The 27,457-nt window shown below is 39.3% G+C and overlaps 1 protein-coding gene across 1 annotated transcript in view; it reads left to right on the top strand.

The window, feature by feature from the left end:
• Nucleotides 1-2,245: 2,245 nt before the first annotated feature.
• GALNT18 (polypeptide N-acetylgalactosaminyltransferase 18) overlaps nucleotides 2,246-27,457 on the top strand; it is a 318,319-nt gene continuing 293,107 nt past the window's right edge. Inside the window, exon 1 of the mRNA XM_064512992.1 lies at nucleotides 2,246-2,335. The gene's annotated coding sequence lies outside the window, so the exon portion shown is untranslated. The remainder of the gene's footprint in view (nucleotides 2,336-27,457) is intronic.

Below are 27,457 nucleotides of genomic sequence, written 5' to 3' on the forward strand. Positions count from 1 at the left end.
CCTTTGCATAGTCGTTTTAATTTAGAAGGGAAGACCCATGAAAATGTATTTGAGATGTCTGTCATAACAGCAACAGCAGTAACTCATAATCTGTGCTGACAGTAAGTATTGTATCGATCCATGAGGATGGAATCCATGGAACAAAATGCTGCCCAAAAGCTGGCTACTTATCTTCTCTGATTTCTTCCTAAATGTGTGTCATCAGTGGTCCTGTGGTGGCATCTCTCTCTGTGATTATTTTTCACAATTGAAAGGCTTTCTTCCCTTCTCGGGAGATCTCTTGTGCTGTGCAATAGGTCTTAGATTTACTGTTGTTTAAAGTTCCCTAGTGCATTTTTTCCTTTTCAGAAAGTTTCAAAGTAATCCCTCTTTAGTGGTCTTTCACAGTCACTAAAACACTCTGACAGACAATAAAGTAAAGGCAATTCCCAGCTGAGTGTGATATGGCACCATACGGCCATCATCTATGTTTAGCCTGGGTCTTGGAAGGATATGCAACGCTTTACATTGTTAATGAAGGACGTAATGTTTGGGGCAGTGAAATGCTTCCCATTCCTTTTGAAACGAACCTTCATTAGCATTTTTTTTGTTGAAACGGGCAAACTGTCTTGTCCCTGCTGCAGAATAGTAACCTCAGTTATAGTTTTGTTTGCAGCTGTCAGTCATTAGTGACAGATGCTCAGCTGTCCTGAATCCAACATGTTTACTTTGCACTTACAAACTATGATTTTTAAAGGGTCAAACTCCTAATTGCTGAAAAGTGGACTAGGTTTATAAAACCAGTGATAGTAGCTGCAAAACTGGGTCCCTGTTTTAAATCTTTAATTGCTTTTGTCCATGTATTATTTCTGTTTGTGGAGCACTTCTATTCAAGTGTAGTAAAATTCTGGAAATAGGTGTTTGTAATGGAAATTGTGACCTGACTTAAATGTTAGCCTTGCTGACTTTCTACAGAAATAGCAGTACCTTAAAAGGTACTATTATAAATCTGTGTCTATAGAGAAACACAAAAAAGAAAACTCATATACAAGGAATTTACAGGATCTGATACAGGACCAGAACAGCAAGAAACATAAGGAAGAAAGGATTAAAACTCTGCTGTGACAAATCCTGGGAATAACCAAGCAATATTATCACATTAATGTTACTTGGTGTATTTAGATAGTTCTGTTGTCTCTACAGGGCCTTTTTTGCATTTTGTGGCGTGCTGAAGAGCCCAACTTCTGCAGCCGCCCTAGCTTCACTTTTGTGTGCGTGTGATAACCCTGCGGCAATACCTTCTGCCTGCCTGCAGCTGCTTACAGCGGCTTTGAGGGCAGCTCTGCAGGGCGCAGCCGCCCCGGTGCTGCCGGAACCTTCCAGGCAGCCCCAGCGCTCCGGAACCTTCTAGCTGCCCCAGCGCTCCGGAACCTTCCGGCCGCCGGTGCTCCGGAACCTTCTGGGCTGCCCCAGCACTGGGGGCCGTGGGGGCTCACCACACTCTAAGCAAGGCAGCGCTCAGGGAAGGTTGCTGCCTCTTTTGCTCCCAAAAGAAGCAGTCTTGGAAAAAACGTTTGTTTCACATATTGCTGCTTTATTTAGAGCTCCAGAAGGGCCTTTTTAACATGGGAGAGATGGAGCTAAGTGTGGTGGCAGAGGAGGTACAGAGGAGAGAAGGGGCAGCTGTGCGACCTGGTGTAGTTGCTAGTAGGGGGTGAGGATAAAAGCCTTTAATGCTATTTCTAAATGTGAGGGATGGTAAGTTGAACCCTCTTTTTCTCCCTGAACTCATGTAGAGTGTTTTGCTTTTCAGTTTTGATTCTAGTTTTGTGGTCTGGGTTCCTCTGTGTATAATGGGCCTGCAGAAGTATCTACTGTGAGTTTGGGGTTTTTTTCTCTTTTTTTCTCTCCTGGCTGTGGCTGGTCTGTAAGAGCCCTCCAAGCCCAGCAGAAAGCTTCAGCGCGGTCGCTACTGCGTCCAGCCATCGAGGCTCAGCGTTTGCCCGTGGTGGGACTGCGTGAGGGCAGGGGAGCGTGGCGCAGAGGGGGAGCGGGAGGTGCTTGGTGCTTTTGGCCGTTACAGCTTCCCCAGGTACCGCGCCTGCTCGGCCTGCCCTCACCGGGAGCTGCCGGGCCGGACGTTAGCGCCGGTGGGTTACAGCGGCCCCCGGTAAGTGCGCACAACGGCCACAAGATGGCGGCGGCGGGGCCCGGGCAGCGGCGGCCGCGCGCCGCCGGCCCCTGCCCGTCCCGGCGAGGCCGGCGCTGCCTGCCCGCCCGCCCCGCGCTGCCCTCAGGCGGCGCGGCACCTCGCCTCTTCTCTGCTCTCCTGCGCCCGCGCCGCGCCGCCTTTCCGGTGAGTGTAAAGCGGTTGGTGTTAGCTTTTTAAGCTCTGTAAGTCTCGGGACACTTCAAACGTTGTCTCTAAGGCTGTGTAGAGTATAGCCCGTGTTAAACTTGCAATGCGCCCCACAGTATTATAGTGTGTTTTGCATGGAAGCCTGTGAGTCTGGGTTCAGCTCCCATTTTTGATGCCAGCTTGTGTTATGGCCCCAAGCAAGCTTCTTCTGAAGGGATTGACAACATAGGTACTTGGATTTCTGAGAGTAACGAAGAATGCTTGGTCATAGCTTTAAAGCAACACTTTCCAGTGTTGTCCTTTGCTTGATACAAAGACCCGTTAATATCAACACATCTAGGGTGGTTTGGAGAGTGTCTTGAACTTGCCTGATGATATGCTGTAGGAAAAGCGGTTTCTTGGGGAGAAAAGAAATTCCATTAGCTTTTGACTCTTTAACAGGCGTAGAAGAGGCAAAACCTTCCCATTACCCCCCCCCCCCAAAAAAAAAAAAGGTTTTTAACGTGCAAGAGAAGAAACTCTCAGTGAAAAGTTTTGAATAGGTGGTTCAGCCTACCCAGCAAGCCTATGAGAAACTGGGTGAATTCAACCTTTTCCAAGGACACTAAAAATGAAAATTTCCAGCCATATGAGCTTTATTCTTTTCCTTGGCTTCTTTTTCTTAATGCAGCTATAGCTTAAAAAGTAAGTGAATACTTTGCCTTAGTCTTTAGAAGGGATCTCAGTTTCAAATTTAGGGCCCACCAGCACAGTGGGAATGATGTTATGAAATTATTGCACTCAAAAAAAGCAAAAAAAACCCCTCCCCTCAAACAACGCACCACAAATTCAGAGCTGCGTGATGGAGCTGAGGAGGAAGAGGTAAAGAGTTCTTTGAAACCTGGCAGGAGAAACTGGCCTATAGTGAGGCGTTCTTAAAAAAAAAAAAAAAGAAAAAAAAAGAAAAAAAAATCCTTCTGACTATCAGAAAACACTTAAAGCGGCCTTCTGATGTGAGGAAAATGCAAAAAAAAAAAAAAAAAAAAAAAGCAACTGGCTAATGGTGCACAATCCATTTATGAAAGTAACCTGAGTGGCTCTGTTTGAACCAAGTTTTCTATCTGGCCTAGAGGATCTATTCCAATTCTAAGACTTTATTTTAAGAATTATTGCAGTAGCTTGTTTTGAAGTGTTGGGTTTTCAATGATGTCACTATTGGCCATCTGCTATTTTGCTAATTCTAGCTTATATTTGAATAAATCTGTCTTGCATTTGCAAAAGCATGTTCTAGGGCTTGTATGTTCTGTCACTACATGAGCCTCTTGTTTTTATTCATAGATTGTGTGGGTGCTTGGGGATGGGGTGTATCAGCATGCATACAGCTCAGAATTGAGAAGGTTCCTGAGGGCTGTTCCTACCCTTCCCTTTTCCAAATTTAAGAAATATTTCTACCTAGCTCATGTTTTATTATTCTGAAAGGGAATTGAAAGGAGGATCAGTCACAGTAATCTCTGCTTGGTTCTGTGTAGCTTTCAACTATTTGACTTCCAGAAAGAGGATGCTGCTATCATAAACACTTATACTGCTCTAAATAAAAGGATATCCTCAGGGTTTTCTCTCTCTTTTTTTTGTTTTGTTTTATTGTTGTGACGAAATCATCAACTGCATAACTGATGGGCAGATTTCCAAAACGTATTGTTGCTTAGCGAAGTTCACTTTCCAGAGGAATAACAATATGGAACATGTCTTGATTCTGGTTAACCTAGCTGCTGTCAATGGTTGGTTCTCCTATCTATATGTGTTAGGTTACTTGAAGCATTTATTGTATTTTTAGAACTGCACATACAATTCATTTTTTCATGTCGGTTTTCCTGTTACTCTGTGCTATTAGGCTTATGTTCTGATATTTGAACTGGGATTCCAAACTGCACAAAGAGTAGGGATGTTTGGGTCAGAGCCCTTCACTGGCCTGTTATGCCTTGTCCTCTGGGTTCAAGTCCAGGTGACTTCTGTCTTTACCTTTTGGTTCACCTATGCCTCCTCTATCTTAGAAGTGTTTTGTACTACTAGTTATGCTTACCAGAGAGACTGCAGGAAGGACATGCGTTCACTGTGCCACAGGCAGAAGACCTAATCCTGTTTCCAGTCACACAGCTGATGTGCTTTGGTCTGCCTGAGAACAGAATCACACCCATAAGAGAGCCTGAGAAGGATCTGTGTTTACTGTTGCACTAAGTACCAGGTACATTATATGTGAATGCTATTAATACTGGAAAAACAATTTAACAATAAGCTTTATTGTACAATAAAAAACATGAAGTAAAATGAAAAAATGTCTTCATCCTCCCCCTTCACAAACCAAAGCTGACTAGCTGGAGATTTAGAAAATAAGCTGCTATTAGGGAGCTCCTTGAAGAAAAGTGAAATGTGGTACAATTAATAGAGTATATTCAATCTCTGGAAATTATACTGCCTGTTTTCAAGCACAGTAAGCTGTAGTACATCTCTGCTAAGAGAGCACTGAAAACACTTGACTATTAGAGATATACATGATACATCTTGCATATCATGTGTGTACTTCTTGTCTGGCTGTAAGTCTGCTGTTGACTGTTTACTTGCAGAAACAGCCTGCTTCACACCAAAGCAGTACACTTGTGAAGTGAAAAGGTCAAATGTAGCATTATGTATAAGCTAGTACCTGAGGCTGTTGTGTACCTTGCACCCACACCTCTGATGCAGGGAGCTTTGTTTTTGCCTAGCTTGTAGAGAAGTAGCCAAACTCCAGAGCAGTCAGGTCTAGACAGGGCACTGATGGCACGTCCCACAGTAGTGGAGCTGCTCTAAACTACTGCTGCTGTGGCTTCCATCCCTGCTCCTCACCACACAGACTTGCCCTCTCCTATGCGATGGCTCTAGTGCCTGTCTGACTTCGCAGTGAGTCAATTCAGTGAGCCAAACTGTCTGCCAAAAAGCCTAACTGTGCAAAAGAAATGGTTTCCTGCCGTTTAGCTTCTTGAACTCACTCGTTATTGGGTCAGACAGGTGCCAGTGCCAGAAAAAGAGCTGGCATGTATAGTCTGGGGTAGGCAATTTCTGCACTCAGACATGCATGTATTCCCTATATATTGTCCTCTGAACAAGGAATAATCAGACTTTTCAGCGTGGAAAAGAGGTGACTGAGGTTTAATCATCAGTGGAGTGAGGTGGTCTATAGAGAATGCTTGCTCTCTGTCTGCTAATGCAACTGCTAGACATATCAAATAGTGGAAGATTGGGAAGGAAAAACAGAAGCAAGGAGGGAAACTTTTTCTGCATATGTATTGGACTCCTTGCTGCAGAATTTCAGTCAGGGCTTTAGCATACCCAAGCACCACCACTTTGAGTCTGGAACTCTGCAAACCATATACGTGTGGAGACTGGAGGAATACTCTGGAGAAAAATCACTCTATTTTGTGCTTTCTGTATGCTCTTTCAAAGCTATATTGTTCTGATATGTCATTCTGTCTGATGTTCTTCATGTTAAACATTTAGCAGGCTTAGGAAAGGAATTGGTTTCCCTGGAGTTCTACTGCCTTAGTCATAGAACTACCTCTTGTAGTAGGCCAGCTGTAGAAAGGTATCATGTTAGAGGCCCCTCCTTATACCCTGATGTGATTAACACCTTCTAGATTTTAATCCTGTGCAGTGCTGGGTGCATTTTATCTAGAGATAAGTAATCTCAGATTCTCTTGAATTCACATTGTGGATGGATGCTTAGTACCTCATGGTACCTGTTTCTGATTAAAAAAAAAAAAAATCCTTACAGTGTTATGAGGAATGTAGTATTCCAAATGGGATGAAAAGAATCCCATGCCAATGCCCCTTCAGGCATTTAGAATAAAGTATATGGCAAAAGGTGCTACAAAGGAAGCAAGCCTTGGTTTGCAAGAAAAAAATGGATTCAGTCTGTTTGTTTTCTTTCCCAGGACTGTCTTCCTCAATTTTCTGAGGGTTTCTAAACTGCTTCAGATAGTATGTAACATGGTGCCTGTGCTTTGTATGTGGATGCACATACAGGCATGTATGTGACCTCTGTGGGTGGTGAGGCATGGCATAAAGTAATATCAAAACACCTTTCTTTCTCCTCCCCCCCCCTTTTTTTTTGAGATGTACTTCCTCAGACCTGATTAGACTAGTGATCAAAACGCAAAAGCTGCTAACCTCTCTCCCTTCTGAAGAGAAGGGAGTAGCAAACTTTGAGAGAGAAATGAAGAGTAAATATGTAATGAGAAGAGCAGCCTGCTAAACACTGCTAAATTATGCTCTTTGGCAAGGTGATTTCTGTAGGTGTTAACCTTTCAGAAGCTATTTTGAAAGAAGCCAGCATTTTGGTTAGCAAATGCTTGGAGTACAAGTTACCTGCAGTCAGCAGCAGGTTTGCAGTGTCAAGCTACCATAGAGAGGAACAAAGAATTCAGTGCTATTTATATTCTTTCTCATTTGTGAATTTCAAAGTGCCTTGTGTCATCCAAGTGTTGCCAGGTGTTGAATATTTTCAGCTGCTGCTGATATCACTAGGACATGAGGTCAATTAGGATATAATGAGATGCCAAGCAGCTCACAAGGTCAATCCTACTCTGACTCTTCAGAAGGGCTTTCACTGGAGCACACAAGTGTTACTTTCTTCCTCATTTTCTCTCATATTTTTTAATAAAGGCTACTATCTAAGCAGAGAAAATCTGTACAGGTAAGCAAAGGAGAATGCTAACAATAACTACTGTTTAATAACAATTGTTATGGGTGCCTCTGTATTCTGAAACTTGGAAGCCTTGCAAAACTTACCCAAAGCAATGCAATAACTGCTACCAACACAGAACCTAATAACAAGGCAAAGTATGAAGCTGTGTTTAGTCTGGTTAACAAAAACTATCATGAGGTGCAGAAAAACATCTGCAACTGCATCAATTCTTGAGGAAAAAAGTGGATAACTGTGGTGATAGGGTAGATAATCCATTAAAGAAGAACTAACATATCTTTGGGGATCTTTTTAGGAAGAGATGCAGGGAAGCTTTTTTTCATGGGAGGAAACTGCAGTTATCTCAAAGCACAGAGAACATTGTGGTTAGAAAACTTGCCTCTTAAAGCAAGCACTTCTTGGGGGGGGGGGGGGAGACCTTTTCTATGGTATGTGTTGCTTTAAGAATTGTTGGGTTTTTTTTAATCCCCTGGATGCTTTTTTACTTGCTTTTCATGTACTCTTATCTACTGTGACATGCAATTACACATCCTCCTAGGTCTCCTTAATAGGGTCAGGTAACTTTAACTGAGCTTCAGAATAGGAATTGCTTTGCTTTGTCCTAGCTTTAATAGTGATTTCTCTGCTTGAAAATTCCACCTAGGTAATGGTGAAAACACTTCTTGTAGCTGTTTTCAGGAAGCAGCTTATGAGCATGTCCAGCATTTCTGGGAAATGGTGTGGACATAGAGTCAGTGTACATCAGGGCAGGGAAACTGGCTTCTGGTGCTACAGACTCCTTTGTACATCTTGCCATTGTGCCTCTCAATAGGTTTGCTGAGGTAAAATTTCTTTCCCTCAAAAAGAAAAAGTATCCTGTTTTGCAGAACCAATAACTTATCTCTAAACAGCCAGAGGTTTTGCTTCCTCCTGAAACTGATCAGAATTGTCACTGGAAGTCTTTCCAGATACTGTTTTTTTCCCTGGAAGAGCGCTAGCATCCATGTATTTACCAGAAGTCAGGGTTTTCTGCCAGGGGTACCTCAGGGCTGATGCTGAGGTAGCATTGTGGCTGATGAGGATTAGCTAAGATGGTACAACCTAGGGACAGAAGTGAGGCAGACCAGAGAAACTGATATAAGCTGTATAACTAGCCTGACACACAAAATGGGGCACTTGTGTACTTACTGTTTGTTTATATAGCCAAATGTTCTCTCCTTTGTAGCCCAGCTCACAGAGATTGATGGCATCTGCCACCAACAAAGTACTTGTTCAGTACTTTAAAGCAGAATGTTCTTGTACCTTAACATTTACACTTGACTGAAGTCATGACTCTTCGTTACTTTTTGTGTAATTTACTCTGCATGATTTGTTGTAATGAAGATAACTAATACAGGTTTGAGTATCATACATCTGTGATAAAACTTGTTTATCTTCATTGGATCTCTGTCTGTCCTCTTGTGAATTCAGAGAAGTGAAAGTGTAAACAGCAGAGCAGGAGGAGGATGTTTGGGAAAACATTTTTTCCTCACTGCTCCAATAATAGTTATTTTGGCTGTCAAAGACACCAAGAAATGTGTTAATTGATAGTGTCCAAATGGCAGACTGATACAAAGTCAAAATTTTTTTATAGTGAATTTTTGTTTGAAAATGGCAGTGAAAGGTTTGTCCTTTTGTTGCTGCTGTTCTTACAAACTCAAAGCAATCTTGTTTCAACTGAAGTGTCAAGTTCTAGCTTTGTTGTGGTTGAAGGTTTTCCTTATAGTACGCATCATTATAGAGTGAGAACTGCTTGGATGAGGCTTTTGAGGGTTGTTTGTTTTTTTTAATACATTTTCCTTTTAGCTCTCTGGTAAGCATTTGAAATAAATAGGAACAATCAAAACCATAGACAGTAATAGCCAGAATCTCCACTAATGTAAAGCTAAATTGATGTTAGTGAACATTTTCTGATTGATGGATCACTTACGACTTCCATCACCTGACAGACTGGCCAAGAAACCTCTTGTCATTCTGAATAAAAGTCACCTTCTTTCCTTTTTCAATTTTCACTGCTCTGCCACTTCTAAGAAGCTGACCAAATCCCTTATTTTCCTATACAAAGTTACTTACTTTTACTCAAAATGCAGCTATTTTACTATTTTAATAGTGAAGCTGGCATTTGATAGTCTGGGTAAGGCTCAGCTGGAGTATTCTAACTCGATAGGTGGAACTTTATTTTGTTAGTCATATAAAGCTGTTTGTAAGATAGTATGTTGTGTACTCTTGCTTGCTGAGGGCTTAATTTTAAGAGCATCCTTCAGGTTGCTAAGCCTTATTACTATGGTATGTTGTTGTTACTACTCACAAGTATGTGGATGATAGGCTACATTGGGGGAGGGAGGAAGCTTCCTAAATCTAAGCTCTTTGCTCTGTATTTAGGCACCTAAAGAAGTCACCTATTTCACAAAAGTTCAAAGCACTTGGCAGCTGTCACTGGCAGATTCTGTGCATTTATCGCTTGTGGAAAATCTTGTCGATTATTTTTTGCCTGCGCGTGGGTTTAATATCCAAGCTTTTAAAAAGAAAATATAGATATGAACGCCTACTGAAAGAGAATCTTGTGACTTGCAAAGAAGTTGGAATGTGTTATTTTTAATCTTTTTGTCTGTATATTTTATTTCTGGCTTTGACCTTTCCCATGGTTCTTCGTATCTTAGGACACCTTCAAGTATTGAATTTTAACTATGAATTTGGATTTTATATACCTGCCCTGTGGATCAAAATAAATGAAGTGCTGTAGAGAGACATTTACTGGGAGGGTAATTTTTTCCTTTTAGAACTTCACTTCATAAATGTTAAACCTTGATATAGTAGGCTCGTACAACATCAGTTCATTTGTCCGCGTCAGTAGTCGTTGTTACTGTGGGCTTTAAATCTGTCTTCACGGCATTAGTTATGTGATGTATTTTAAAGGATTTATGCTTTTCACTAGATTAGCAAATAAACTGCCTGTAATGCCTAGAGCCACGCTCTGCAAACATTTGCAAGTTTGAGTGAGTATTTGTGTAAGTAGCTGTAAGTGCGAAGCTACAGATGTGGCTCAGACTTTACAGGATAGAGAGGTGATTCTCGTATCAAAAATCTTGAAGCAGTTTTTAGTAATGCAAGCAGTAACACATGCAAGTTCACTTGTTAAAGAAAAAGAAATCTGTATTTGACAACCCCCCACCCCCACCCCTTGGAACAGGCAGCTTTGGCTCTTCCAAGGGCAGGTAACTTAAAATATGCTAGGAATGCTGTCAGTGTCCTCAATCAGCATGGTAAAAAAAATTGTTTTTTTTTTTTTTTTTTTTTTTTTATACTCTGTGTATGCTTACTCTTAAATCCACAGGCATTATTATAATAAACGTATATAAGCGTTCTTAAAATTAATTCCATTATAGGTGCATGTGTGTTTTACATAGCCAGTGCTAACTGTTTGGGTAACAGTTTCAGTTGCAGTTGTGTTTATACCTTTGTGTCATCTAATCTTTCTATATAAAGAATACACCCGCTATTTTTCTCCTCAATTTCTGCAACTATCTAACAGTAATAAAAATGGGGTGAATGTTCAGGTCCTTAGCCCTTGACTTCAGCCAAACCACAGCATAAAACTTTTAAAATCTTCAGAACTTTGAGTCTGTCTTTGGCAGCTGAGAATACACTGACTTGTTTCCCCCAAATAGCTGCGTGGCTTCCCCTTTCCACTATCGAGCAGTGAAATGTGCAAGTTTTGTGACTGGCCATTCTTTTTTGGTGCCATCTCCTTTGAAGATGGACATGCTTTTATAATTAAGAGACTGCACATACCCGTGAAATAGCAGAAAATGGGCATACTGATCAAGTTCTGCAAGTCATGAGGCAGAAGTGTCAAACACTACAATTTGGAATAGACCAAGATCATCTCTGGAAGAGGGCTAATTTTAGTATTCTGCTAGGAAAATCACTTAGCAGAGAAGTTGCCCAAACTTGCAGAGAGAGAATACCATGCTGCCACTGTCATTAAGCTAGTACATGTGGTATTGGGATAGAAGCACACCCTTCAGGCACTTGAAATCTGGCATGAAATACAGAGGCAGAGATTGCAGAAAAGGAGCAGTGCTTCTCTTGCAAGAGTAGATGGTGGTGCAAAGTGGAGGGAAGCAGGGAAATTTCCAGGACAGAAGGTGTCTACAGATTTTTAACCCCCAGCACTGGTAATAAACGCCAAGCAGAAAGGATTTCTAGGAGATTCCCTGTAAGGGGTTTTTGCTATTGCTAAAGTTTTCAGTAACCTAACCACCACCTGTGCTAGTGCTGCTGATAATGACTGCCATGAGGCGTATAGTCTTTGGGCCTTAAAGGAAGGAACCCCCTCATTCAGTCTGGTTGACAATACAGATGTGATCAGTTCCTCCACTGGCTCAGGAGGTAAATATCTTTGAGCCCAAATATTCTTGTAAGCATGCCATCTACTCGGTCTCATGAGGTTGGACATAGAGATGATATTGGTTGTGTTCAAAGGAGGGCAGAAGTTGCTCTCCACTGTTTCTTCTGGCAGCAAATCAGTGATATGCTGTCCTTCCCAACACTCTAAACTGGCACTTATACATCCTGTTCTTATCTTTTTAATGAGGAGGTATTTTCATTCCTGCAACCAAATGAATTTAAATAATTACGAGAGCTTACTGGGCAGATGGCCAAAGCTCAGGGCTAGAAAAATCAAATCGTTTATGGAATTTTTTTTCCTTACTCAACCCAGTTGAACCACCTACTGATGCAAAACTTGGAGGTCACAAGTTGTCTTAAAACTGAACGTGAGGGTATTTAAGATAAGTCTCGTCAGGTTGGCTTGGATTCATGTAGAACTTCACTGTATTCCTTTAATCCAGCTAAGCTTGCCTTTCTGTGGCGTTTTTGTCAATGTCTGAACTATCTGACTGCAGAAAATTTGCAGAAGGATTGTACAGTGAGTTGTCAGCTAATTCAAAGAAGAAGCTTCCTGGCTTCTTGATAGCATTCAAGCACTCTCTGTCAGGATGTGGGGTACATCTTTTGCTTGCTTTTTGAAGCATTTCTCTTATTGGGATCTGTAGAGGGAGTTCTCAGAATTCTGAGATGTTTAGCAGAATAAATACCAAATCCTGGAGAAAGAGGACTACAGAATCTTATATACAACTGTTACTCCTTGCTCCTGGGATCCTAAAGAATGCAGATTAGCTACCTGCAGTAGGATCCATTTCACTGCATGTCTGAAGGAAGAACATCTGTCTGACAGTAACAGTGGTTCTCAAGACACTCAAGTCATGTGCCTCCATTGTCCCTGCCTGAAGATCTCTGCAGCCAGAAGCTAATTTCCAGCTGAAGCAGTGAATTATCAAGTGATCTGATGTGACTGAATCAGTGATACCAAGGTTGCCCCAACTCTTAGACTGTTGATGCTAGCACAAGGAGGAGCAGAGGTTGGGGGCTGTGTGTTGACCTGAAAGTAGAGTGCATGCTTGTTCTGACTTGACTTGCTTATTCTGTCACAGCTATGGTTTTAATGCTTCCTTTAGTACGGCTCTGTTCTTGCACATGTGTGCATCAGCATAATTCTAGCTTGTTCTCTTTCCATTCTTGTAATTATTTTTCAGGAGGTTATTAATTAAAAAAGATCTGAAAGGAAAACACACGCTTGCTAGGTGAAGACAAATTATTCAAATGCCAGGAGAGAGCCTCCTCCGTATGTACTGTAATGAAAGCAAAGAATCCTAAAATAGACTTCTGTGACTTGCATAGTAATTGAAATACAGTTTACTAGGAAGACAGCAACAGTGTAACTAAGGAACCTCCCCTGAATATGCCTCTGGATGAAGAAATGCTATATCAAGGAAGTGCCTCAGCTGCTTGAAGAGAATAACCTGCATCACTCAGAGGAAGCACTCTTGAGAGTGCACCATCTTCAGAGATCAGGTGGACTTAATCTGTGAGTGAGAGGAAAAAACAGCCTTCAGTACCTTGAGAATGTGATATTTATCTCATTTAATATCTACTGAAAAAAATGTATCTGATATTAAAAGGGTGCTGAGTCTGGCACTAAATAATGGAGAAGTTCTTTGGGTTTCCATCTTCATTTTATGTAAAACCATCAATGGAATGCTGTTGTCTTGCTTGTCAAAGTGTAATTGTCTTTTAATTATTGGCTACTGAGTAGTCTTTTCATCACGCTTGCTGTTTTCAAAGGCAAAATCCTTTCATGAGACTTTTCCAGGATGCTGTAAAAATCCTGGGGGAAGTGAAACTTTTACTCTCTTAAACTGTTAATATATTTTAGGTACATCTTAGGTCCACAACAAATGTAGTTCATTCATTGCCTGTTGCCTAAAAATGCATGCAGGTACATGTATAGACTTGAGTCATCGCCGTGTCATAGTACCAAAAATGGAGGTCTCTAAGCAGATTAATTTGGGGGGTGGGGAGGGGAAGTAGGTGGGGGGAGCCCATGTTTCCCACTTTTGGAAACTTCCATGTTGTCCATATTTTTTCTTTGGAAACTTCAGCAATGAAAATTCCATTGAAGGTCTTGACAGTTAGGATTAGATTCCATTTGATTCATATACACAAAATCCTGGAATGAAGGGGAAATCATACTTTTCTATTCCATTATTGTGGATAAGGACGTATTTCAGAGGGTTTTTCCTCTATTGAAATTTGCAGAGGAAATGTCAGTTCTTTGCTAAAAATCTTGATAAGCTGACAACACTAGCCAGTGAAATCCTTGAATTCTCTTAATGAGAACTTAGTTGACAAAGAACAAACATTCCACATGATGATCAGTGCTGTGAGAAGTCATTCACCATTACCAGGCGTTTGCGTCTACTAAATCTAGATCCGACTGCAACTATTGCCATAAACTTCAAGCTCTAGGAGGTTGGGAACCCAAGACTTTCAGAGGAATTTTTTTCTGGAAAATACTTGTCTTCTCTTATGAGAGGATTTTTAGACCATAATGTTGAGGTTAGGCGTAGTTCCATTAAAAGCAATTGATTCTACTGGGAAAATTTAAAATGTATATGTGGCACCTTGAGCAATTTATAAAGTTTTCTTTTTGGAAATTATTATTAAATAATAATGTTATCGCTGACTGTTTGGAATTCAGTTTTGTTAACTAGGCCTGCCTGTCTTGTTTGTGATATTCAGTCACATTTCATCTGCCTCTCAGTATGTTCAAGTGAACTCAGGTAGTTTTGGTTTGTTCTTTGTCTGTCTAGGACTATACGTGCAAGGGAGAAAAGCCAACATCTGTAAAATTGAAAAATATGTTGAAAGACAGAGTGCCTTTCAGGAGCTCATTTTAAAACGTGGCAAAGGACTCATCGAACTTCTGTTAAACTATGGCACCTGAAAATGCTTCCTTTGTTGTAGGCTGAAAACATAAATCAGCATGTCTCTGCTGGATCTGAGGTAGAGCCAATACACTGTAATGGGTAAACCTTTCTTGTATGCTCTGGATACAGCAACACTTAAATTATTGAAGTGAACATGAATGCATGTGCATGCACGCTGCACATGCAATAACCTGAATCTGTGCTGGTGCCTTCTCCTAACAGACTATATGGGTGTGTGATGAGCATACATACATTAGCTGGAGCTACTGACTACTAACTGAAATCTTCCCCTGCACAACAGGAGATTTCATCTTGTTGAGAGAAAACTAGGAGAAATTCTTTTGCAATTTTCCCTGGTGTTATTATGGGTCATTTTCATATCACAGTGATTCCCCAGAATGGAGAAAAGGGCAGTGTAATTTTTTCTGTGGTGAACTTGAGATTCTTGTTAACAGTCTTCTAAGTTGTTTTGCCTATGATGCATGTCAAACAGAACTCTGTAGCAAAGGGGGGGGTGTCTTAAAATCAATATTGAGAGAATTCTAATTTGAGAGAAATTTGAGTGGCATATTCATTCTGTTATTTCTTTTTAATGTGAAGGGCAGAATTTGTTGTAAGTGAAGTCAGCTCAGTTGAACAAACTGCCAGTTTGTCAGTTAGGGTCAGTTTTTACTGTGTGCACAAAACTAGTTCCAGGAACAAAGAACTGGATATTCCTTATCCTTTGGACCTGTTTTACAGTGTACCTGGGCACTGGAAATGCAAGATATCCTTCATGACAAAGAGAGAGAGAAATGGGTACTTTGTATTCTTGCCTGAATATGTAGAATAACAAATATGGTGAAAGCTAGAAGAAGCTGCTCTTAATTTTATAAGCAACTTTTATGTAGTTACATGTTTTTCCTGTTCTCATTCCTTTCAGGTTTTGTAAATCCTCTTTTTGTTTGAGAGGGAGTAATAACCACAGAAGGCATACTATAGGGTCACAAAAGAAATACACTACACTAAAAGGAAAGAGAATCATGGTTTCAATCTATAACCTTGTACACTTACTCTGGAAGAGGGCATTCTATTAAAAATAGCTTCATGGTGCTTCTAAACAGTCTCAGGTGTAATGGTATTGCAGTTCTGTAACTGACAGACAATCCTGTTAGTCTGAAGGAAGAAAACTTTCTGTTTTCAGCTACAACTAGGAGAGAAAAGAAGCAATGTTTACAGCCAGTGGACATGGACTTACTGTTCACATGTGGTTAGTGGAAACTGACCTCCAAGAAAGACAGTGATGTAAGCTGAAGGCTTTTCATGTAACCAATGAAGGACAAACATGTAGCCTTGGATTCCTGAATACCACTTTTGCAGTATAGTGATTACAGGATGACTTTCTTCACCCTCCTTTGGAGCTGTCTCTTAATTATGTTTTGGGGGGGAAAAAAAAACGTATTTTGAATAGACTTAGTAAAATTGACTGCCCAGTAAGTTTCTTGTATAAATGAGCTCTGCTTCAGTTAATATCAGAGAAAAACAGTGTAAATATATATCCACTAATTTAGTCTTGCCAAATCTTTCGCATTACAACCCAACCAGCTTCAACCAGTTAATGAAATTATTGGTCTCTGATGCAAAATTCATTGTGTTAGCCCAGTGGAAAGAAAGCAGTCTAATGAAATGTTCGGCAAAGCCCAGTGGCAGTGATGTGTGAATTAGTGGTGTTAAGCCTCCTTTAGCCTCCATCTGTGTTCTCTTTCAACTATGCTAGATATTTATCTAGCAGGAAGAAAAGGATGCAGTTTTTGGCAATGGCAAGTAGCAAAATTTCAGTAGAGGTTCTGGATTTCAACTGCCAATACCACTTACAAATTTGAAGAAGGCATTCATGGCAACTTTAGGGGTTCTTTATTTCATGAATAAAAGTAGACAGATAACTGCAGTTGCAGGGTTTGGAATGTTTTGGGTTTTTTTATTTACCCCCAACTAGTATTAGGCATAGTAATTGCTAGGTAGGTTTTATCTGATTTAGCTGCCTAACTGGAACTCATTACAAATCTTAGAACATTGGGGGAATGCTTAAAGAGGGAGGGTAGAGGGGGGGAAGGGATGAGGGGAAGGAGAGCGACAAGGAGACACAAGGATTTTAAGGAAAATAGTCTGCTTTTTGAAGAGAACACCAGAACCTGAAAACAGAAACCTGAAGGACAATTATTTTGCCTGTTGTAAAATTTAGATGAAGTTTTATGTGTCAGAACTCTCTCCTCTATAAAGAATTACTTACAACATTTAATAATGCTAGCATACCATATATTAAGCCTGTTTGGAATATCATTCCCATAATAACTGGGTTATAATCAAAAATTTATTTAGGAAACAATCTAAATCACTGTTTCTCACATATGGGAGGCTTTCAAGCCTACTGTGGTGGGTGATGGAAAACTTTTATGCTATCATTAGATCAAAGAAACCAAAAAGCCCCTCAGAACCCAGGGAGATGTTCCTTTTCTGTAAGGTAGCATTTCTGTGGAAGTTCTGGCTGGGGCTGGATCATGGAGCTAAGACCATTCTTTCCTGTTGTTCTTAATGCACAGTCTCAGAATAGTGCTTATGAGTATGTCAGGATACTGGATGGTATCACTGTTCTGAAATTCTTACGATCTCTGCCATTTGGGATGATTCTGCTGCTCCCCCGGCTCCCCAGACCCAAAGCTCACAAACAGGGGAAAAAAATCCACTGGTTTAAGATGCACAGTCCAATAAGGTTAACAGAGCTGTGTCAGCATATGTAATGGCTGAAGAGCTTTACCCTCGCTTTCTGCTCTTCCAGAACTTCTTGAATTCTATCCACCTAGTGGCATTGATGGATGTTACTTATTAACATACTGAAAATTCTGTTCATGCCAATATGATGGATTTGCCAAGAGCAATAGCAGTTGCGGCTAGTAGGGTTTTCCTGATATGCCATGATCATCATCATAAAATAACTCAAAAAAAAAAAAAAAAAAAGAAAAAACCCACCACAGCTGTAGAGCCCCCTCCCCCCCGCCTTGTTTCCCATCCAGAGCGGTCAAGGCAAGACCCTTCCAGCTCTGTCCAAACAGTTACATTCACTAGAGGATTCCACAGAAGTTCAAAGAAATTAATATTCTGGTCCTCTGAATATTCCAGTTTTGGCTAAATGTTGACATGATGGGCACCTGCATGGCCCATAACAGGATCTTCTCCACTCCCTGATCTCCACCTTTGTCTCTCCCAGACAGTTGTAGCTAGTGAATCTCAATTAATCTCCCATTTGTTAACAAAATTTGTTAACAAAAGTGGGAATTTTTTTAAAAAATGAGAATCTTGATCTAGAAAGTCCTGATCTTTTTCCATGAGCATTCTTTATACTTCTATTAATACTTTGGTTTTCTTTGCTGTTGCACGTAGACCTCAGTAAAGCCTTCCTCTGTGGTAGGGATAAATTTTTACTTGGCATTTCCTGAGCAAGGCTCAATTTAATAATATTTTCCTACTGCAGCATCAAACCTCAGTGCTCCCTAAATTCCTGTCTAAAATCTGGAGAAGCTTTTCACTTTTCCTTTTTTGTTTCTCCTAGTTACAAGCTCCCTGTTAAGGAGGTCTTATTCTTGTGACCTGATGTCTGCGTAATGCTCCTTCTCTAACTGGAGTCAGTAGCAGAACTGGTAAATTGAGCTGTATGAGCCTCTGCTGGTTGAGGGAGGAGAATCTGCTTTGTTGATCAAGATGGTGAGCAGGATCATTAATCTTTCTGTGAGAGATTAGAGAAGGACAGACTGATACATGAACTGGGGATGGTTATACCTTAGTCATCTGACCCAGATGCATTGCTTGGGAACCACTAAGAGGGAACAGGTAGGGGACAACCAATGTTTTCTTTAGCTGTAGACTCTCCTCTCTAATGTGACCTCCTCTGTTGGTTGTTACTAGCTGTATTGCTGTAAGGGAATTCATAATTCAGCTTCTTATTCAATTAGCAAAATGGAAATAAACTTTATTTAATCTAACTGAACAAAATGTACAGAACAATACCACAGAACAAAATGTAGCCAGCTTTATAATGTTCTCCAATGCGCATACAGTGCAAGAACTTTATATCCTAACTGATATGAAAGATGTTCCCTTTCTGGTTCATGAAGATGGATGTGAATTATGTAGCATTTTATGTCTGGATTGAGACATTCAAGATGGCTTGAAGGTTGAAAGTAAATGTTTCAGTTATTTTCTAAAAGCTTAGGTTTCTCAGACACATCTTAATTTAAATACACACACACACACACACACACACACACACACACACACACACACACGTCTGGTAAAGACTCAGAAAGTCTTACTAATGTCTTAGGGGATTATGAACCTACTCTTGGATAAGTTTCTCTCTAAGGTAGTCCAGAGGTACTTTTGCTCTTAAAGGATGCATATTTGTTTGCAGTAAACTGATACAGCTTGCTTTTTTTTTTCATTCCAAGAATGCCAAGCAGTTTAGAAGCAATATATCATTAAAAGTACCATTTAATGGAAAATGAACTATAAGTTCACATCGCTTTGATACAATTGACTGGGACATGACTTTTTTTTTGTAGTATTGCCTTTTGTTTGGTTGAAATAAAATGTTTGATTAAAACCAAAGTTTTTAATTACAATTTTTTTTTTAATTAAAACACTTTTTTATCCCCAAAATGTATACTTTCTACGGAAAAGGGTTTGGGGGTGGGGGGGAACCAGTAAACTTGGATTTCAGGCTAAGGCTTTAAAATCAGATTTGAGATTAATGCTATTTCATCTTTGTGAAAATTCTCCCAGGAAAGAAAATAATATTTCTCAATAAGATATTCATTGTATTTGTGCTGTGTGTTGCCTGAAGTTAATAGCTTTAAATAAATAATGTTATTTTAGTCAGATTCGGAGGTGCTCATGCACTCTCGCTCTCAAATAACTGAGCATCTTCTTGTTAACAGTGGACATGAATTAGTTTGAAATATTTTCTGTTCTTATTGCCCAGAGTAATAACATTCTATATTGTGCTTTCTCTATGCAGAGTGATATTTTTGTCTGACAGTGCTAATGATGAAATTTTGATTTCAGTTAGCCAAAATGTAAGCTATTTCATTGCAAATAGCCACGTGTTGGAGGAGACAGAGGATTCTCTTTTTTTCTTGCTTCTGGATTGATCTCTGTTGCCTCATTTAAACAAAACAAAAAATAATGAAGCAGTGTTGGCAGAGTAAAGATTTTCCTAGGCTCTTTTACCCGACATGGAGAACTGGAAAACATGCTTTAATGAAGGAAACTTGCAGCACTTCACTTACTCCTCCTTTGGTGTTTGTTCCAGCTGTTAAGTTACTTTGCTTTAGGAGAAATAACAAAAAATTGTAGGAACTGTGAGTTCTCTGCCTTCTCCAGGAGGACTGGCTCGCTTTGTCCAAAGTTCTCTGAAGGGTCTGGCATTCATACTGCCCTTGAAGATTTAAGGGCACTTATTTCTAAATTCTGGTAAAAAGGCCCTTTCAACAGAACTTTCAAGATGGTAAAGGTATTACAGGATCGTGTCAGTTTGACTTTTCTGGAAAATGCAAAGAACTGAAGTTGCTAGTATCATGGAAGAAATATTGTGTGTCTCATGAGTTTTCTTTTTGCCACAAACTGGCTTTAGAACACGTTACCAACAGGCATCCTATTACAAAACACCAAAGTCACCTTATTGCTGTATGCTGAATGTTTTAAATGCCATCTGATTATCAGAATGAAAGAGAGTGCATTTGCTAACCCTGAATGAAGATGTACTGAGAGAAATGGATAGTAATGAACTTGTATTCAGATTCTGAGTAGGAAAGAAGGGCATGACCAACAAAACCTCGATGCTAATAACTCCCAAGTTATGGCTATCTATTTTTCCTATAATCAAAAAATGACAACTAAAATTATTACTGCTCTTAATAGCTAGCAATGTATTATGCAGCTTTGCATCACTTAATTCTGCAGACATTTTACAGAAATATTATTTGACTTGAGTCATCTTCAGAACATAGCATTTTAATGAAATAATGCTTGGCATGTGATAAATCTATGTGAAAGCTGGTAGATATTGTTTGAGCTGGGGGAAAAGTAACATTCAAGCAATTTTTCTTCAAGTCTCAGCATTTAAAACAAGTAAAATAAGTGAATGTTACCAAAAATAAACAGCAAATTAGATGATTAACTTCTCCAGTGGTCCTTCCCTTCAGAGGGAAGGAAAAAAAAAAAAAAAGTTACAGCTGTATCTTGTCACTGGATGAAGACCTAATACTAAACATATGTTTTTGATTACACCCTATTTTCTCCCTTTCTTACAGTTTAATCTGTTTATCACATCCTTCTTTCCCCATATTCCTCCACCTTTTGTCTGCCTTTGCTGTTTATTTTCTGCTGCAGGAACTTAAAATATGCTTTCTATGGATTGTTTACCATGCAGAATGGTATGTTCATCTTGATTCCATAGCATCTTGTTCCTAAGGGACTTCAGTTGAGGAGAGGAATCCAGATTCAGACAGCGTGGAAGAGCCATCATCAGTTAAGAAGTTATTAGTAGTGACGCTTTACAGTACTTTTCCTTGGTAGTAGTGACACACCAAGACTTGACGCTAAATCTTAGAGCTGAAAAGTGCTTGTTGTTTATGGGCTTTATTTCTGAAGCATTTGCAATGAAACCATTCTAACACTGTAGTGAAAGAAATAGGAGTTTGCTAACGCTGGCCCTGAGGAGAAAGCCTGAGACTGTAGTAGTAGTTTTTAGCCACAGAAATTTGGCTCAAGGCTCAGATGCTATTTTATATACACGCTATAGAGAAGCAAATGCTGCAGCAAATTACACACTTTATAAATTGGGATCTATGGTCTGTATTGCACTTTATCAACAGCTTCACCTCCTGACATGTTCTCATCATCTGTTACAATCAAAATAATAATCAATCATCTGCATAAGCTAGAAGATGCCGTGTCAGTTGGTTAGTCTCTCTTACTCTTAGAATCTGCTGTTGACTTCATATAGCCAAGGGATGTTTGAAGCAGTCGTAAGCTTATTTTTTGTAAGCAGAAACACTGTTTAAGTCATTTAGCCTTAGTGAGTTGTCCGTATCGGGTTTTGTAGTCTGCTCAATAGTTACCACTAACAAAAAGGCTGACAGCAAGACTCAACTTTCAGTCCTGTTTTCTTCACTAACAGATGTTGCATTCTTGGCTGTTAACTGGGAATTGGTTTCTATAATTCCTGTACAAATGACTTGGGAATATCTTGCTCCCACTTTGTCTGTTAGAAACACTGATGGCTTGGACAACTTGCATTCACTAGGGGTCCCTAAATTGTAAAACTACAACAAATTAGAGCATCTTTTAATGAACAGTACATTGAACAGAGGAACTCAGATCCTTAGCTGGTGGAGACTTATGTTCTTTAATGGTTTCAACACATATGTGCTGATTTATTTCAGCCAAAGTTCTTTGCCCTTCTCCCCATTGTGTTGACAAAGGTTGCTGTGATTAGCGTTATTTTGTGGTTGTGGTTAACCTGAGTTCCTGCTGTGAAAATGGCTTTAAACACAACAGTTCTGTCCTATGTTCATTTGTGGTATAATGATGTCTAAATCTGATCATGAAGTGATGTTTAAGATTACTGTAGTTAAATTTGTGTTCTAATGCAGTGTTGTCTGTACGTTTTACACACACTGCAGTGGCCTTAAAACATACGTCAGCTACACTGGTCTACCTGGTGGTAGAACGTTTCGGCTTTGTACTCTTTTAATCTGAATATTTTTTGGTTATGGAAGAAGTCAACAAAACATAATCCTATACAGGAAAGAGTCTAAAGAAATCTATGCCACCAAATTGAGCAATTGAGTAATACTGGAAAACATGTAAGATGTGCTAAGGAGGAGGAGCCGGGTTATAGGTTTTGAAGTTCAGTTATTCTGATTTAAACAGATTTGCACCTTACTCTTAAGCCTCTAATATCTTGTAGCTTTTTTGAAACTCAGCTTAGGTTGGCTAACAAGCTGCAGCAGTCTTTAAAGGGTCTAGGTACCAACTCTGTGGCTGAACAATAATTACTCAAATATCCTCAATGGCTTTGTAATTAATTAGTAGTAGGGCAGGTTCTTAGATTTTAAAAATCTCCATTTAATTCATTAAAGCTATGGAACTTAAGGAACTGAACTGACGGCTCGTTTATGTGAACTATTTGGAAGTAACTCAGAAAATACGACTCTTAAAGATCTCTGAAATTCTTATACCACTTCCTTTTGCTGACTGACACCTTCTAATTCCCTTCCCTGATTAGCATTCTAGAGCTAGTGCATAAGTTTAAACTGAACCGCTTTTGTTCATGAAATTTCTATGATAAAGGCATTCTGCAATTGTTTTCATTCTCAGAACGTGGTGTTTGGTATTTAAATAACAGGAAGGATTACAGTAGTTGCTTGAGCTGTTGCTTTCTGTTCTGGACTCTGTGAGCCAGTAATGTTTTTCTGGAAGTTCTCGGCTGGACAAAAATGAGTTTGGAAGGGACTGTTCCAGGATGTACAAAGCAAACACTGTTAAGAACAGAAAGGTAAACTTCACAGGAAGGCTACACAGGGAAATTCAGCTGCTTGCTTTTTTAGAGGACCTTGTAGTATTGCTGATTGGTAGCAACTTACTCCATGACCAGAAACCCTTTGGGCTGATGCTAGCAGAGGCAAATAGAAATTCGTGTCACTTTCTGTCTTGAGTCTTGTAAAAGCAGGTGATTTTATAAAACAAAAGGATCTTTCTTAACATACAGGCTATTTAAGACCAGCAAAGGAATAAATAGTATTATGTTTTTCTGACATCCAGTAACAGTTTGTCAAAGAACAAAACAGTAAATGTAATGACGTGACTCCTGTTTAGTTTTGAACTTCACTAAAACAGACAATACAAGGAAGGGTGAAGCCATTTGGGGGGGGGGAGGGGAGTACTAACTTGCAGTTCTTCAATGAAAAACTCCTGAGTATTTTTGTAATCTTCCTCTAATTGTAAGATCACTAGAAGAAAAGCTGTGGGTTACTTACAGTGGTAGGTGTCTGTTACAAAATGTGTTTTGGTAGCTTTTATTTGGCCTAAACTGCAGGGGTTTTTTTTGTGTGTGTTATGCTGATAAAAATTCAATCCATACATTGAGCTGTAAATAATGTTACAACTGGCAACAAGTGTAACTCGGGAGGTCCAAAATTAGCTGTATTTGAAGCCAGCTTCCAAACTGGAAATCTTCCTAATTATGTAGTAACATTTTATTTCTACCTGCAGTTCCATCAGCCCACAGAAGCACAACATAGCATCATTCTCCTCAGCTTCAAGTAACTCATAAGCACCTAAACTTACCCAGAGTTTCTGCAACATTCCCAGCCACATGGTAACTTTTCCTCATCCTCTTTGCTTTTGCTCCACCTTTTCACTGATACGTGTTTGATCACGTTTCAATCATGCTTAATCATTTAATCTTAGTGAAAATGGTGCTCCATTCATCATGGTAAGAGTACCAAATTATTTTACTTCATGTTTTTTTTTAAATCAGCTTATAGTTCTTTAAGCTCAAAAACATATGGTAGGTCTATAAAAGTTACTGTTACTTTTTTGCTTCCAGCTTGCTTGAATGTTTTGTTAAATCCCATTGTTAATGCCTGATAAGTTTTGATTATCTTAGTATTGAAAACTTGTTGATCTATATGGACTATTCAGAGATTTGGTTAAGCCCAGGTCCCTCAGGCCACCTTTTATTTATAGCAATAACACTCACTTAATGTTATGCTGTTTTTGTTTTCCAAACCAATGTATGATGGGGCTGGAGTCATTGTTTGATGGAAGATCTCCAAATTGCATAGCAGACTATAGGAAGCCTTTCAGTGGGTAGTTACCTTCTCTTCAGTCAGTGTTCAAAGGCTGTTTGTTCCTTTGGCCTGGTATTTGGGGCTCTGTGCTCCTAATTGTGGCAGATACTGCATATGGAAGAGCTGATTTTCAGGAAGAGTAGGTAGGATGCTTAAATGAAAGTGAATACTAATGCTTTGGTCTAGGTCTAATTCAAGTAAGCATTCAGATTTGTGTTACCATTCTCCAACATGGCAAAGCATGTTGATCTCCTGTGTTGAACTTTTCAAATGTTGCTATCTTGTGTTGAATAGTGATATGCTTTGATTTGGGGCTCCAGAATTGTGATAGATGAAATATTTGCTGTCTGTTCCCAGAGGAATGCTATAGGTTTTAATTAATGATGTTTGTAAAGTGCTTTGTGAGCTGCAGATTCTGAAAATGTAAACTAGGATTTATTTTAACTGATAGAAGCATACTGAAGCCAGTGGTTTTGTGGAAGCCCATTGTGCTGATAATCTAATTGTGAGTGTTCTTCTGGTCTTCCATTGGAAGATGCAAACCTACTCCAGGATGACAAGTAGAAATAAGGGACTGCCTTAAAAATGAACTGTACGGCAATGTTGTAACTCAGTACTTTATTGAACAGTTGTAACATGGAAGGGGTAAGCTTGAATTCTTTCTTTCTTTCTTTCTTATTACTTTTTTAATGCCAAAGGGCATAGAACATATGTATTCCAGTGAGCAAAATGCAAGGAATGTGACTGTTGCACATCAAAAGAGTATGCATGTATGACTCAAATGTGTACCATCTGGAATACAGTTATTTAGTAAGGAAAGAGTCTATTTGGAATTGCACGTGAGATTCTTAAAAATGTTTTTTTTAATGGCTACCAACCTTTCCTTCATTAAAATAAAAAAGTCATGAGTTGCCTGAAGTTATTTATTCCTTGATATATTCTGGCTGAGTTCTAAAATCAGGAGGACCACATGAAGGAGTAAAGGCTGTTTATATATTAATTTCTGAATCACATACTGAATGAGCAAAATCCATCTTCTAGTCTCTCTCTTCTGCCTTCCCCCCCCCCCCCTTTTTTTTTTTTTGGTAGTTTAGTTGCTACTGAAATAACTCTTGGCTCTATGCCATTGCTTCCTTAGCAGGCTTCCTCTTGGCTCACTTAGAGAAGTTTTGTAAGCATTCCTCTCTTTTAAAAGGAAGAGAGTTTTTTGGTAGTATTAATATGCTGCTTACTTTTATTGGACGTTCTTGCAGTACAGACCAGTGTGGCATTCCAGGCCCAATCAAATGAGAATTTCCATCTCATCTCATACTGAGAGAGCTGTTAGAACATCAACTTGGACTGAAACCTTTATTGTCGAGTCAGTTTTCTTTAGAAGAGGCACAAGGGTGTGTGTGTGTGTGTGTTCTTTTTTTAAGGATGTTTTTAATGCAGTGGATCAGAGGAAAGTTTACTGTCAGAGGCAAGTTTACTCCTAGATACCATCAAATCCTAAAAAAAAATTATTTGAAGAATTTTCATCCACTTAAATGAATTTCTAAAGTAGTCTAGATATTTTAATGTAAATTGTTGGTTTGCTTAAGCTGTGGCTGCAGTATCTGATGAAATAATGTGTTATTTTAGAAAATTGTTTTAGCAATCTCAAAGTATAGTATTCACATTTCATCTGAATTACATGCTTGGATGTGAACTTGGCAAAAGAATATCAACAGAGGGTCTTCTGCAGTCTACTCTGTAGCCACTGGTTGAAGGACAGCTAGCCAAGATTGATCTTTATAGGCCTTAGATAATGTTGATTGGGAAAAGGAAGAATTAAAACATTTGTTTTCACTAGTGTTGCACTTTGAGGATGTCTCTCCTACCTGTTGTTAAACCAGTAAACCAGAATCACCTGGATTCCTTATGATTTCTGAATAAGAGATTAGCTGAGCCTACAGAAGTCATCTGTTTGCTCTAACAATCAATTCAGATTAAAAATGACAATTATTTTAGTATTGTGTTCTCTTTGTGGGTTTCGTTTTGAGTTTTCAGTCACTTTTGAGGTTCTGCCCCCTAAACTCAATAATAGTTTATTATCTGAGACTCCGTTGTAAGATTTCTGAATGCCTCAGTGTCCCCATTCCTCTCAAATAAAATGAAGCTTTGAGCCTCTAGAAAGAAAAACATTCCTTATAAGAAGCTTTAAAAACATGTAATCCTTTTTTCCCCCCTTATTCCTGTAGATTTTTCTTCTAAATTCTGTCTAGATAAATAAAAATATTCTCCTTATGAGCAACTGAAGGAAATCACTCTTCATCTATTTACTAAAGTGTTTTGAAATATCAGCAAATGTATGGATAATGATGGTCCAGCTAATGCTGGATTTAATTTTAAATTTAATATTAGTATTTGGACTGCTTCCTACGAGTTTCTTCTCCAAAGGCTTTTGATGGCTGTTGTGCATAAGGAAAGCTCCACTCATGCATCAAAAACTGCTTCAGGCAGAAGGAACAAAGAAAGGGAAGAAATCATTAGTTTTCAAAAAGACTGTCACTAGAAGGGGCTGTTAGAACCTGCACTGTTCATCATATGCAGACATGCTCATAAAAGGGCATAAATAGTAAAGATAACCAAATTATTCATGTAGTTCTAAAGCTAACTGCAAAAGATCACAGAAAGATCGCGTGACACTGAATGACAAGTTGATGAAATAGCAAAATGTGAGGTAGCCTATACCTAGAAAGACATACAAAGTTACACCTAGTTATTACTGGGCTTTTTATTGTTACTGGGAAGAGATCTTTGTGTCTAGTTCTCTGAGAAGGTTAACTTGGGGTTTGGAGGCAGTCAAAAAGCTAACAGTGTTAGGAATTATGAAAGAAGTAACTGAGAACAAGATGTAAAACATGAAATTGTGTATCAAATCTGGGCTGTAAGTCATGTCATCACATCTCAAAAAAAAAAAAGGTTGAAAGTAGAAAAGGGTAAAAATAATGAAAATATGGAATTCCTCTCGTGAGAAGAAGCTTACACATGTGAAACTCAGAGCTGGCTAAGAAGGAATACGATAGGTCTGTAAAAGCACAGATAGAAAGGTGACTAGAAAGTGATGGTTCACTTTTCGGGGGAATATGAGAATGTATGGGTTCAAAAAGGGATTACTTTAATTTGTGAAGTAAAAATGTAT

Source organism: Dromaius novaehollandiae, chromosome 5 (assembly GCF_036370855.1).
Source record: "Dromaius novaehollandiae isolate bDroNov1 chromosome 5, bDroNov1.hap1, whole genome shotgun sequence".
In the NCBI taxonomy this organism is placed as follows: Eukaryota; Metazoa; Chordata; class Aves; order Casuariiformes; family Dromaiidae; genus Dromaius; species Dromaius novaehollandiae.